This window comes from Pongo abelii, chromosome 8 (assembly GCF_028885655.2).
Source record: "Pongo abelii isolate AG06213 chromosome 8, NHGRI_mPonAbe1-v2.0_pri, whole genome shotgun sequence".
NCBI classification, from domain to species: Eukaryota; Metazoa; Chordata; class Mammalia; order Primates; family Hominidae; genus Pongo; species Pongo abelii.
Window position 1 is genome coordinate 103,711,881 of NC_071993.2, and position 12,945 is coordinate 103,724,825.

A 12,945-nucleotide genomic window follows, 5' to 3' on the forward strand; every position below is an offset into this window, starting at 1 on the left:
CATGTCTGGCCTTGTTTTACTTTTTAATGTAAAACTAATATATATTTATCATGAAAGAGGAGGGGCCGGGCATGGTGGCTCATGCCTGTAATCCCAGCACTTTGGGAGGCTGAGGCGGGTGGATCACAAGGTCAGGAGTTCAAGGCCAGCCTGGCCAATATGGTGAAACCCTGTCTCTACTAAAAATACAAAAAGTATCTGGGCATGGTGGCGCGCACCTGTAGTCCCAGCTACTCCAGAGGCTGAGGTGGGCGAATTGCTTGAACCCGGAAGGCAGAGGTTGCAGTGAGCCAAGATCACGCCACTGCACTCTAGCCTGGGCGACAGAGCAAGACTCCATCTCAAAAAAGAAGAGAGGGGGAGGGAGGGAGAGGGAGAGAGAGAGAGAGGAAAGGGAAGGGAGGGGAGGGGAGAGAAGGGGAGAGGAGGGGAGGGGAGGTAAAGCAAGCCCTAGTTGAGGAATTAACTAGTTCTGGATATGGACTGTGTTGGTGGGACCAGCTTAAAGACGGAAGAAAAAGAATAGAAAAACCCGCTCCATCTCCTTTAGTGTTCCCTGCCTCCCCAGAAAAATATACTTTCTTAAAGGTACAAATGAAAATTGTAAACCCAATGCTGGCTATGATCTTTTTGAGGTCCACTGAGCAACGCAATATTCTCCTTGGGTTAAATTTGTGTTACATTTATCTGAATCGATTGAAATTCAACAAACTATAGGCAAAAAAGTATTTAATACTCAGCGCAGAAAAATTAAAACAGCAAAGTCAAAAGGCAAAAATAAAAATAAGCCGCAGTCTCCTCAGTGAGCAGCAGCACCGTAACAACACAATGCATTCAGGCTTTCCTGATGCTTCTGTATAAACAGGTCGACAGTCTCTCATCTGTAATTCCCCCAGGCAAAAATCCCTGGAACCACAAGGTTGTTTTGTTTTCCAAGTTTGTAGTGAATTTATTTGGCTGCACCACCTGATCTAAACTGATGTGGTGCTATTTATATTCTTTAGTTATCTCACTTAATGTGAATACTCATATGTTTCACTGCAGAAATATTAATGAATTTGGCTGTTGTGAGTTGCTACCTCAAGCACACTAAGGATGTTCTGTAATTATGCACCTTTGTAAAATCTGAAAAAGTTTGAATCACAAAATACGTTGACCCCCAAGGGTCAGAACAGTGGACCTGAATACTTAAAAGAAGCCATGATAGTGCTCACTGCGGCAGCCCATATACTAAAATTGGGACAATACAGAGGAGATTGGCATGGCCCCCATGTAAGGATGACAGGCAAATTCATGAAGCATTCCATATCCAAAAAAAAATTTGTTTTAGGCCGGGCACGGTGGCTCATGCCTGTAATCCCAGCATTTTGGGAGGCCGAGGCGGGCCGATCACTTAAGGTCAGGAGTTTGAGACCCACCTGATCAACATGGTGAAACCCTGTCTCTACTAAAAATACAAAAATTAGCTGGGCGTGGTGGCGGGCCCCTGTAATCCCAGCTACTCGAGAGGCTGAGGCAGGAGAATCTCTTGAACCCGGGAGGTGGAGGTTGCAGTGAGCCAAGATCACACCATCGCACTCCAGCCTGGGCAACAAGAGTGAAACTTCATCTCAAAAATAAAATAAAATACAAAAATTAGCTGGGCGTGGGGTCATGCACCTATCGTCCCAGCTACTTGGGAGGCTGAGGCACGAGAATCACTTGAACCTGGGAGGTGGAGGTTGCAGTGAGCCGAGATTGCACCACTGCACTCCAGCCTGGGTGACAGAGCAAGACTGTCTAAAAATAAATAAATAAAATAAAAATTTTAAGAATTAAAAAAAATAAGTGATGATAAAACAGTGATGCTGTACAGCATCTACATGTTCTAGGTACTGCCAAGTACTTTGCATATATTAATCAAATGCTTGTAACAATTCTATAGGGTAAGTACTGTTACCTTCATCTGCATTTTACATATGAGGAACAGGATTACATTGTACCTACTGTTTCACGCTTGCTTTCTGCACTTAATATGTCTTGAACATATTTCAATTGAGTGAACATTCATCCACAGCATTGTGGCTGCATCATGCCCTGTTGTGTGGCTGTGCTATCATTTCACCTGTCCTCTGGTACTGGACACTTAGGTTGCTTCCATACCCTTTCTTTTTGGTGCATTTCTCTGTGAGACCCTTCAGTACAGGCTTGTGAGTCATCCCTCTCAAACCTTTGATCATGAGAAGACAGCACACCCCAGTGGCTATTGGCTCCTTGAGAGGAAGCTATATCTTCCTACCTCTTGACCATTTCCCTTTTAATATATTTTTTATTTTTTCCTATTCTAACAGAAATGTGCTCGCTCTTTGTATATCGCTGTCTAATCTCCCAGCATTTGAGAGATCCATTTTGCCATTGTTGGGGCAGGATCTGAGATGGCCAGCATCCCTCACTTCAGGCAACACAGCCTCTTTGGTTTCCTACCCTGAAATCCTGTCAGTTCTACTGACCTACTTCCCTCTCTGTGTGACTTGGTTTCAGAAGGTTAGTATGTCGTCGGTGTGAGGTCTGCATCCCTATTGTCTGATGCTACATATTTAGTTGAATGGGTCCTCTTTGATGTCTTTTAATCTTGATTCTTTTCCCAGAGTTGCCATTAAATTGTCCCATGCCACTTGTATTAGTTCCCTGTGGCTGCTGTGACACATTACCACAAATTTCATGGCTTAAAACTACACATTTTTTTTTAAATTTTGAGAAAAGGCTTCACTCTGTCACCCAAGCTGGAATGCAGTGGTGCAGTCTTGGCTTACTGTAACCTCTGTCCCCAGACTCAAAGTGATCCTCCCACCTGAGCCTCCCAAGTAGCTGGGACTACAGGCGCATGCCACCATACCCGGCTAATTTTGGGGGGATTTTTTTTTTTGTAGAAATAGGGTTTCGCCATGTGCCCAGGCTGGTCTGAAACTCCTGGGCTCAAGCAATCCGCCCACCTCAGCCTCCCAAAGTGCTGGGATTATAGACATGAGCCACCAGGCCTGAACCAGATGTTTATTCTTTCACAATTCAGGAGGCCAAAAGTCTGGAATCCAGGTGTCAGCAGGATGGCACTCCCTCTGAAGGCATGGAGGACAATCCTTCATTGCTCCTTCCAGCTTCTAGTAGCTCCAGGAGTTCCTTGGCTTGTGGCTGCATAACTCAGATCTCTGCCTCCCTCCTCATATCACCTCTTTTCCCCCTGTCTCTCTTCTATGTCTCTTATAAGAACACTTGTCATTGGATTTAGGGTCCATCCAGATAATCCAGGATGGCCTGGACGTGGTGGCTCATGGCTGTAATCCCAGCACTTTGGGAGGCCAAGGCAGGCAGATCACCTGAGGTCAGGAGTTCGAGACCAGCCTGGCCAACATGATGAAACCCCATCTCTACTTAAAAAAAAAAAATACAAAAATTAGCCGGATGTGGTGGTGGATGCCTGTAATCCCAGCTACTCAGGAGGCTGAGGCAGAATTGGTTGAACCTGGGAGGCAGAGGTTGCAGTGAGCGGAGATTGCACCACTGCACTCCAGCCTGGACAACAAGAGCAAAATTCCATCTTTAAAAAAAAAAAATAGAAAAATTAGCCAGGTATGGTGGTACATACCTGTAGTCCTAGCTATTCGGGAGGCTGAGGTGGAAGGATTGCTTGAGCCCAGGAGGTCGAGGCTGCAGTGAGCCGTGATCACACCACTGCATTCCAGCCCAGGCAACCAAGTGAGACCCTCTCTCAAACAAACAACAAAAAAAAGGAATTATGTGTGTGCGATGCATGCTTACCAGGGAGTGCTCCTGGAAGCGCTGCCTGTGGAAGGAAGGACAGAGGGAAAAGTCTGGATGCTCGGACAGCCTGGGAGGTAAATGGACCCTTAGAAAGCCCTGGGCCTTTCCATCTCCACTGCTGTCAGTGGACCAGCCTGGGCTGGGCATGTCCTTGGGCATCTTTGAAGGGGATGACAGTAAAGGGCTGTCTGCTCTCCCTGCTCCCAACTGCCCTGGCGTGCTCCTGGCCGACTTGTCTAACTGCTGAAGACCCAGGCTCTGTCGGTGAGTCTGGCTTCACTAGGCTGTGTTACTTTTAAACCAGTTTTATGTGAGTTTTTACTGTCTGGGGAGAGTCACCATTACCTTTTCTTCTTCCCCTTTTGACAGCAGAACTTCTGGTTCCTCTTTGGCCGCAACCTGAGGTAAAAGGTTATGGGAAGGGAAAGGATGAAGCTCTAGACACATTTCTCTGACAAATATCGAAAACAGAAAGCAGATAAGGATTCCCATCCGGTAAAAGACAAGCACAAAGAGTCATTCACACACGTGACAATGGGCCCATTCTAGCCACTTCCCCTTTCAATAATCTTTTAGTATTTTCCTTTGTTCAGTACTTGATGAATCAACCACCAAGGTGAGAATTTGGAGCTGTTGCCCCACGGTCTGAAAGGGTCAGATGCCACTGCCCTGCCCAGGAAATGCCCACAAAAGGGGCTGCCGTAAAACTCAGCATACTCTATGGACAACCCCACCCCTCACCCCCACTTCCTTCTCTCAAACTTAGGCACCCACTCATTCATAGAAAAGCAAAGATTCCATCCTGGACAACATAGCAAGACTCTGTTTCTACAGAAAATAAAAATAAATTAGCTGGAGCCAGGCACAGTGGCTCCCACCTGTAATCCTCGCACTTTAGGAGGCCAATGCGGGCAGATCATTTGAGGTCAGGAGTTCAAGACCAGACTGACCAATATGATGAAAACCCGTCGCTACTAAAAATACAAAAATTAGCTGGGTGTGGTGGCGCACACTTGTAATCTCGGCTACTTAGAAGGCTGAGGCATGACAATCACTTGAACCCGGGAGGCAGAGGTTGCAGTGAGCTGAGATCATACCACTGCACTCCAGCCTAGGTGACAGAGAGAGACTTTGTCTCAAATAAATAAATAAATATAAGCTGGGCATGGTGGCATTCACCTGTGGTCCCAGCTACTTGAGAGGTGGAGGCAGGAAGATGACTTGCACCTGGGAGGTTCAGGCTGCGGTGAACTCTGATCATACCACTGCACTGCAGCCTGGGTGACAGAGCAAGATGCTATCTCAAAAAAAAAAAAAAAAGAAAGAAAGAAAAAAAGAAAGGCAAAGAAAAGAAAACAAAGAAAAAGAAAAGAAAAGATTGGGAGAGGTGGACCAGGCTGTATTCTAGGGATGAAGACCTTTGTGAAAGCAGAAGTTAGGCCTTAATCCACGCTACAGGTAGAGACGCAAAATGGTACAACCATTTTGAAAATTAGTTTGGTAAGTTTCTTATAAAGTTAAATAAACAACACATGAGCCAGCCATTCCACTCCTAGATAAATGAAAACCTGTATTCACACAATGACTTATACATGAATGTTCACAGCAGCCTTATTCATAATAGCTCAGGCTGGAAACAACCCAAATGTTCATCAGATTAGAAAACTGTGATATATTCTTACAACAGGCTGGGTGCAGTGGCTCACGCCTGTAATCCCAACACTTTGGGAGGCCAAGGCGGGCAGATCACTTGAGATCTGGAGTTCAAGACCAGCCTGGCCAACATGGCAAAACCCCGTCTCTACTAAAAATTAGCAGGTTTGGTGCTGTGTACCTGTAATCCCAGCTACTCGGGAGGCTGAGGCATGAGAATTGCTTGAACCTGGGAGGCGGAAGCTGCAGTAAGCCGAGATCATGTCACTGCACTCCACCTGTGTAATAGAGTGAGACTCTGTCTCAATAAATAAATAAAATAAAAATAAAAAATAAAAACATTCTTACAATGGAATACTAACTAATCAGTAATAAAAATGATGCACTATTGATGTACACAAAACATGCATGAGGCCAGGCGCAATGGCTCATGCTTGTACTCCCAGCACTTTGGGAGGCCAAGGAGGGCGAATAGCTTGAGGTCAGGAGTTTGAGACCAGCTTGGCCAACATGGTGAAACCCTGTCTCTACCAAAAATATTAAAAATTAGCTGTGTGGTGGTGTGCTCCTGTAATCCCAGCTACTCAGAAGGCTGAGGCAGGAGAATCACTCGAATCTTGGAAGCGGAGGTTGCAGTGAGCTGAGATAGTGCCACTGCACTCCAGCCTGGACAACAGAGCAACACTCCATCTCAAAAAACAAACAAACAACAACAAAAAGTGGATGTATCTCAAAAACATGTTGAACGAAAGAAGACAGACACAAGAGTACATAGTATATGACTCCATTTATATGAAACTATAAGAAAATCAGTTCAATCAGTGACAGAAAGCAGATCTATAGTTGTCTGGAGCTATATAGTTGTCTGGAGCATGCCTGTAATCCCAGCACTTTGGCAGGCCAAGGCAGGCAGATCACTTGAGGTCAGGAGTTCCAGACCAGCCTGGCCAACATGGCGAAACCTGGTCTGTACTAAAAATACAAAAATTAGCCGGACGTGGTTGCGGGCACCTATAATCCCAGCTACTTGGGAGGCCAAGGCAGAAGAATTGCTTGAACTGGGGAGGCGGAGGTTACAGCGAGCCAAGACTGTACCATTGCACTACAGCCTGGGTGACAGAATGACACTCCATCTCAAAAAAAGAAAAAAAAAAAAAAGAAAAAGAAAAAAAAGAGTATGAGGTAGACCTGGCATGGTGGCTCACACCTGTAATCCCAGCACTTTGAGGGGCTGAGGCGGGAGGATTGTTTGAGCTCAGGGTTCAAGACCAGCCTGGGCAACATGGTGAAACCCTCTCTCTATTAAAAAAAAAAAAGAGAGAGAAGAAGAAGAAGAAAAAAAAAGAGCCTGAGGGAACTAGAGACTAATGGAAACATTCTATGTCTTGGCTATAGTGGTTATTACATGTAATACAAATTTGTGAAAATTAGTCAAAGTATATACTTTAAGTGAATGAATTTCATTTTATGCAAATTATTCCTTAAAAACAATTTAAAAATAGAATACATAGCAAGAATATTAAGAAAAATGTGGAAAGTAAACAAAATCAGGTGTTTTTGATTTTCTAGCTATTTTAACTTACTATAATTTACATTAAAACTGTGCAATAGGCCAGGGGTGGTGGCTCACGCCTAGTAATCCCAGCACTTTGGGAGTCCAAGGCAGGCAGATCACGAGGTCAGGAGATTGAGACCATCCTGGCCAACGTGGTGAAACCCCGTCTCTACTAAAAATACAAAAAATTAGCCAGGCGTGGTGGTGGACGCCTGTAGTCCCAGCTATTCGGGAGGCTGAGGCAGGAGAATGGCCTGAACCTGGGAGGCAGAGCTTGCAGTGAGCTGAGATTGTACCACTGCACTCCAGCCTGGGCAACAGAGCGAGACTCCATCTCAAATTAAAAAAAAAAACTGTGCAATAAACATTAGAAACACTATTAATATAAATCATTCTGTTAATAAAGGAGTATGACCCTAAGATCACCTCAATAGGTGCTAAGAAGGTATTTAATAAAAATTAAAACTCATGTTCTAGAAACAAAAACAATGAAGAGAAACTAATAATAGCTCTGGCCAGGCACAGTGGCTCATGCCTGTGATCCCAGCACTTTGGGAGGCCGAGGTGGGCGGATAACCTGAGGTCAGGAGTTCAAGACCAGCTTGGCCAACGTGGCAAAACCCTATCTCTACTAAAAATACAAAAAAATTAGCCAAGCATGGTGGCACACGCCTGTAGTCCCAGCTACTCGGGAGGCTGAGGCATGAGAATTGCTTGAACCCAGGCAACAGAAGGTTGTAGTGAGCTGAGATCACACCACTGCATTCCATTCTGGGTGATTGAGTGAGACTCTGTCAAAAAAAAAAAAAAAAAAAGAAGAAGAAAGAAAGGAAGAAAGAGAAAGAGAGAAGGAAAGAAGGAAGGAAGGACAGAGAAAGAAAGAGAGAGAAAACTTCTTTAACGTGATAAAGATTATCCATAAGAAACCAAGAGTGTTGGTATCCAAGACAATATTAAAATAAAAATTTTTTTAAATTAAAAAAAAGAAACCAAGACCAAACATCACAGGGAATGGTGAAATAGGCATTTTAATGACAAGTGCCTGCTAACATCTATGACTCAGCATTGTACTGCAATATCATTCTGGAATCACCATTGGGTCTCTACAGGGGAGGTACATACACCCTTAGAGATCTATACATACATACCTTCTAGGAAATGTATTGGAAGAATGTGGAGCATATTTGGTTATCATAATGATCAGGGGGTTGATATTTTACATATAAATTCAAGGATTAAGTCCTTTGCAAGGATTTAATAAAACACCGAAAAAATTCCAAGAATGAAACTAGTGCATAGTGTGAGGGAATATTGTACTTTGCTTTTTCCAAATTGTATCAAAAGCTGTTGAGCATTTGGAAAAATCTTGTTACCTGTAGCACCACGGTAGATATTTGAGTAGCCTAGTATCAGTCTAAATTTGTGTTGTCACATTCCCAGTGGTAATGGACATAGATAGAAGTATCTCTGACAGCTTCATTATGGCTGTTAGTATATTTCCGTCCCTAACATTTACATATTGAAATAATACTATCTTATTATGGAATTCTTTTCCTTAGGTTCTCCTTAAGTCCTTATTACCTTATAGCATAATACTGATGGTTTAGAAATTATGAGATTAAGTGGCTTATATTGCCTACAAATTTCATTTTAGATTATTAAAAGTATTGTTACATATTCTTTGTTATAAATGTGATGGAATTAAGAACCACTGTTCTAGGCCGGGTGCGGTAGCTCACACCTGCAATCCCAGCACTTTGGGAGGCTGAGGCAGGCAAATCACTTGAGGTCAGGAGTTTGAGACCAGCCTGGTCAACATGGTGAAACCCTGTCTCTACTAAAAATACAAAAAATTAGCCAGGTGTGGTGGCATGCGCCTGTAATCCCAGCTACTTGGGAGACCGAGGCAGGAGAATTGCTGGAACCTGGGAAGTTTAGGTTGCAGTGAGCTGGGATTGCCCCACTGTACTCCAGCCTGGGCGACAAGAGCGAGACTCTGTGAAAGGAGAGGAGAGGGGAGGGGATGGGAGGGGAGGGGGAAAGAAACACCATTCTAGTGCTATAAGCAAAGTAACTGAGGTAAAATACAGGAAGGAAAAAATAGAAGCTGTTTGTCAGAGATATAATTGTATTAGAAAATTCAAGAGAGGCAACTAAAAACCATTAGAATTGGTAAGAGAGGTCACTATGGTAGCAATATTGGATAAATGTAAAAGGTATGATTGACAATGATACAAACAGCCACTTGTTTTATTTTTCTTTATAAATATCAACTTTCCTTTGCAAACTTAACACCTAACTCTAACCCTATGCTCGGAAGGGTGGGTGGAGGGTGGTGAGGAAGACTAAGCATTGCCCAGGAATGTCTCTTCTGCTACATGGAATGATTTTGTTCAGTATGGTGGTGATTACCTATAGAGGTGAAGAGGGGATGGTGAAGGGGAAAGCAAGGGCCACAGTCTCCCTGTTACACTCTCTCCTCTGTTCCATGGGTCAAAGCTCTCAGCAGGAGACTAGACCAAAATAATGTATGGTCTGCAGGGTAGGCTGTGCCCCGGGACTATGATCTTTCCTCCACTGGGTTCCTTTCCATTTTCATTAAAGAAGAGAGAAAGAAAGAGAGAGAAGGGAAGGAGGAAAAGAGAAAGTAATTTTTTAAGAAAGTAAAGAAAGAATAGTGAAAACAAGCAGAAAAAGAGGGGTACATATGTGCATGCTGGGAACAAAGAAGGATATGCTCCCAAATATTAAAGTACTTGACTGACTTAGGGAAGGAGATGTTGAGGGGCAGTATAGATGACTCTTACTTTATGCAATCCTGTGTTTAAAAATTTTTACAACATGGTCTAGCAATTCCACTCTTAGGGGTATAGCCAAGGGAAATGGAAACCTATGTTCACACAAAAACTTATACATTAATATTCACAGAAGCATTATTCTTAATAGCCAAAAAGTGAAAACAACCCAAATAGCCATCAACTGATGAATGAATAAATAAAATGTAGTATATCCATATGACAGAATATTATTTGGCAATAAAAAGAAATGAAGCCCAGACACTGTGGCTCACACCTGTAATCCCAACACTTTGGGAGGCCAAAGTGGGAGGATTGCTTGAAGCCGGGAGTTCAAGACCAGCCTGAGCAACATAGCAAGACTTCATTTCTATCTTTTCTTTAAAAAATGAAATACATGCTGAACTGAACATGGATGAACCTTGCAAACATTATGCTAGGTGAAAGAAGCTAGTCACAAAGGACCACAATTTATGAATCCGTTTTTATGAAATGTCCAAAATAGGCGAATCTATGGACAGAAAGTAGAAAGTAGATTCGTGGTTACCCAAGACCAAGGAAATGAAGGCATTGGGGGATGATGGCTAAAGGGTGCAAAGGTTCTTTTTGGGGTAATGAGAATATTCTGGAATTTACTGTGGTGACAGTTACACATACCTGTGAATATACTAAAAGCTATTGAATTATACACTTTAAATGGGTCAGTTGTATGCTATGTGAATCATATCTCAATAATAAAATTGTTAATAAAAACTTTGTGAAGAGCACATATAACTTTTATACTAATAAACAAGTAGTACTTTTATCTGTTAAATGTACATATTATCATATGGATTTGTTAGCGGTTATCTAACAAAAGTGGGAGGGAATACAATGTAGCGATGGCAAAAAAAAAAAAAAAAAGGAAAGGAAAAGAAAAGCAACACACAGCGGTGGACAAAAGGGAGAATCCAGAAATAGACACCACTAAATATAAATTCATTATATGATACTGTAAGCTTTTAAAAACCCTGAGGTGAGGGCATTTTCTTTGAATGGTGTTGGAATAATTGCATAGTAATTTGGGGAAGAAATTAAATCAGATTTCTATCTTAACAACACACTGCAAAAAGAAACTCCAGATGGTTTGAAGTATTCAATATAAAAGTCACATTAAATAAAATTGAAAAGAAATGAGAATTGATTATTTATCAAATCTGTGAAGGATTGGTAAATTTCTCAACTCAGAAAGTATCACTAAAGCCAGACATTCAAATATGCAAAATTTTTCATTTCTACACCTTAACAATTAAGCAAAATTAAGATAAGAAGACATCATATTCAAAAAATAGGCCAGGCGCAGGGGCTAATATCTGTAATCCCAGCACTTTGGGAGGCTGAGGAGGGCTGATCTTTTGAGCTCAGGAGCTCAAGACCAGCCTGGGCAACATGGCAAAATCCAGACTCTACAAAAAAATTTAAAAATTAGCCAGGCATGGTGTCACAGACCTGTGGTCGCAGCTACTTGGGGGCTTTAGGTGGGAGAGTCACTCGAACCCAGGAGGTCGAGGCTCCAGAGAGCCATGATTGCGCCACTGCACTCCAGCCTGGGTGACAAAGTGAGACCCTGTCTCAAAAAAAATGTACATTCATCACAAATATGACAAAGGATTAGTAGGGAAAAAAAGAATTCATAGAAAGGTCTTATTCTAGCTACTAAAAAGAAGAAGAAGAAAAGAACCCAGTGGATAAACGCACAAAAGAACAGACAATTTGCATTAGGAGAATTAATAGTAAACAGAAATATATTAAAAGGCCCATAATTGATAGTAATCAAGAAATGCAAATTACAGCAGCTGCATTCTGAATCCTGGCACTACTGTATTAACCTACATGATGCTTTAGATTCTGAGTCCTTACTTGCTTCAGCAAATATACCTGGTTTCCCTTTCTCTTTCACAGAGCTCAGTTAGTGCCCAAATATAATAACCTCATTATCTATAGGAGGTCAAAATTATCTCCCATTTATTCTTCCTTTCCCCCCACCTTTATGACCCATATTTTTTCTGGAAAAAAAATAGTTATTGAATGGCTGGGCTCAGTGGCTCATGCCTGTAATCCTAGCACTCTGGGAGGCTAAGGCGGACAGAGCACTTGAGCCCAGGAGTTCAAGACCAGGCTGGGCAACATGGTGAAACCCTGTCTTCACATACACAAAAAATACAAAAATTAGTCAGGCATGGTGGCATGTGCCTGTACTCCCAGCTACTCAGGAGGCTGGGGTGGGAGAATCACTTGGGCCCAGGAGGTGGAGGCTGCAGTGAGCCGTGATTGCGCCACTGCATTCCAGCCTGGGCGACAGAGCCAAACACTCAAAAAAAAAAACTGTTGAAAATATATAAAAATACACTGCTTCCAATTCTTTTTTTTTCCACAAGCAAGTTCTAAGTCCATAATGCATGCATATGCGAACTTTTTAACCCACGAGCTACCAGATGTCTCATGATTCCTTGAGACACCTTTTAGCAGACCTATTAAGTGGCTCTGATGAGAGGATGAGAGTGACATCTTCCAGTACCTTTTCAGCTTTCCCTGACTCCCAGCCCATGCCTTGCCCTCTTCCCAAGTCCCTTACCATGACGCCTGCTCACAACACTCCATAAGCCCTTCCTCTTTCCTCTCTGCATCCCTATGACTTGCCTATTATGACACGGGCAGTGTCTCTCTGATACTGACCCTTCAAGCCTCTGTTTTGACTCTTGCCGTATATCCTCAACCCTCCACTTTTTTTTTTTTTTTTTTTTTTTTTTTCAAATGGAGTTTTGCTCTTGTTGCCCAGGCTGGAGTGCAATGGCATGATCTCGACTCACTGCAATCTCCACCTCCCAGGTTCAAGCGATTCTCTTGCCTCAGTCTCCCGAGTAGCTGGGATTACAGGCATGTGCCACCACGCCCAGCTAATTTTGTATTTTTAGTAGAGACAGGGTTTCTTCATGTTGGTCAGGCTGGTCTCGAACTCCCGACCTCAGGTGATCCACCCACCTCAGCCTCCCAAAGTGCTGGGATTACAGGCATGAGCCACCACGCCTGGTGTGCCTTTTTTTTTTTTTTTTTTTTTTAAATAAAGAAAGATATGATTTGTTTTTGTTTGGAAAGTGGTGGTGT

At 42.8% G+C, this 12,945-nt stretch overlaps 1 long non-coding RNA gene and 1 other non-coding gene across 2 annotated transcripts; one reads left to right on the top strand and one right to left on the bottom strand.

Annotated features, from left to right (window-relative positions):
- The first annotated feature begins 1,206 nt into the window (after positions 1-1,206).
- On the top strand, positions 1,207-1,313 carry LOC112135305 (U6 spliceosomal RNA). The gene has a single exon (XR_008510907.1). It is a non-coding gene; the product is annotated as a U6 spliceosomal RNA (small nuclear RNA).
- Positions 1,314-4,083: 2,770 nt separating this feature from the next.
- On the bottom strand, positions 4,084-12,423 carry LOC129048331 (uncharacterized). Its single transcript, XR_008510575.2, has 4 exons — positions 12,359-12,423; positions 11,290-11,407; positions 5,633-5,729; positions 4,084-4,197 (listed from the first exon to the last, which is right to left on the bottom strand). It is a non-coding gene; the product is annotated as an uncharacterized LOC129048331 (long non-coding RNA).
- Positions 12,424-12,945: the final 522 nt, after the last annotated feature.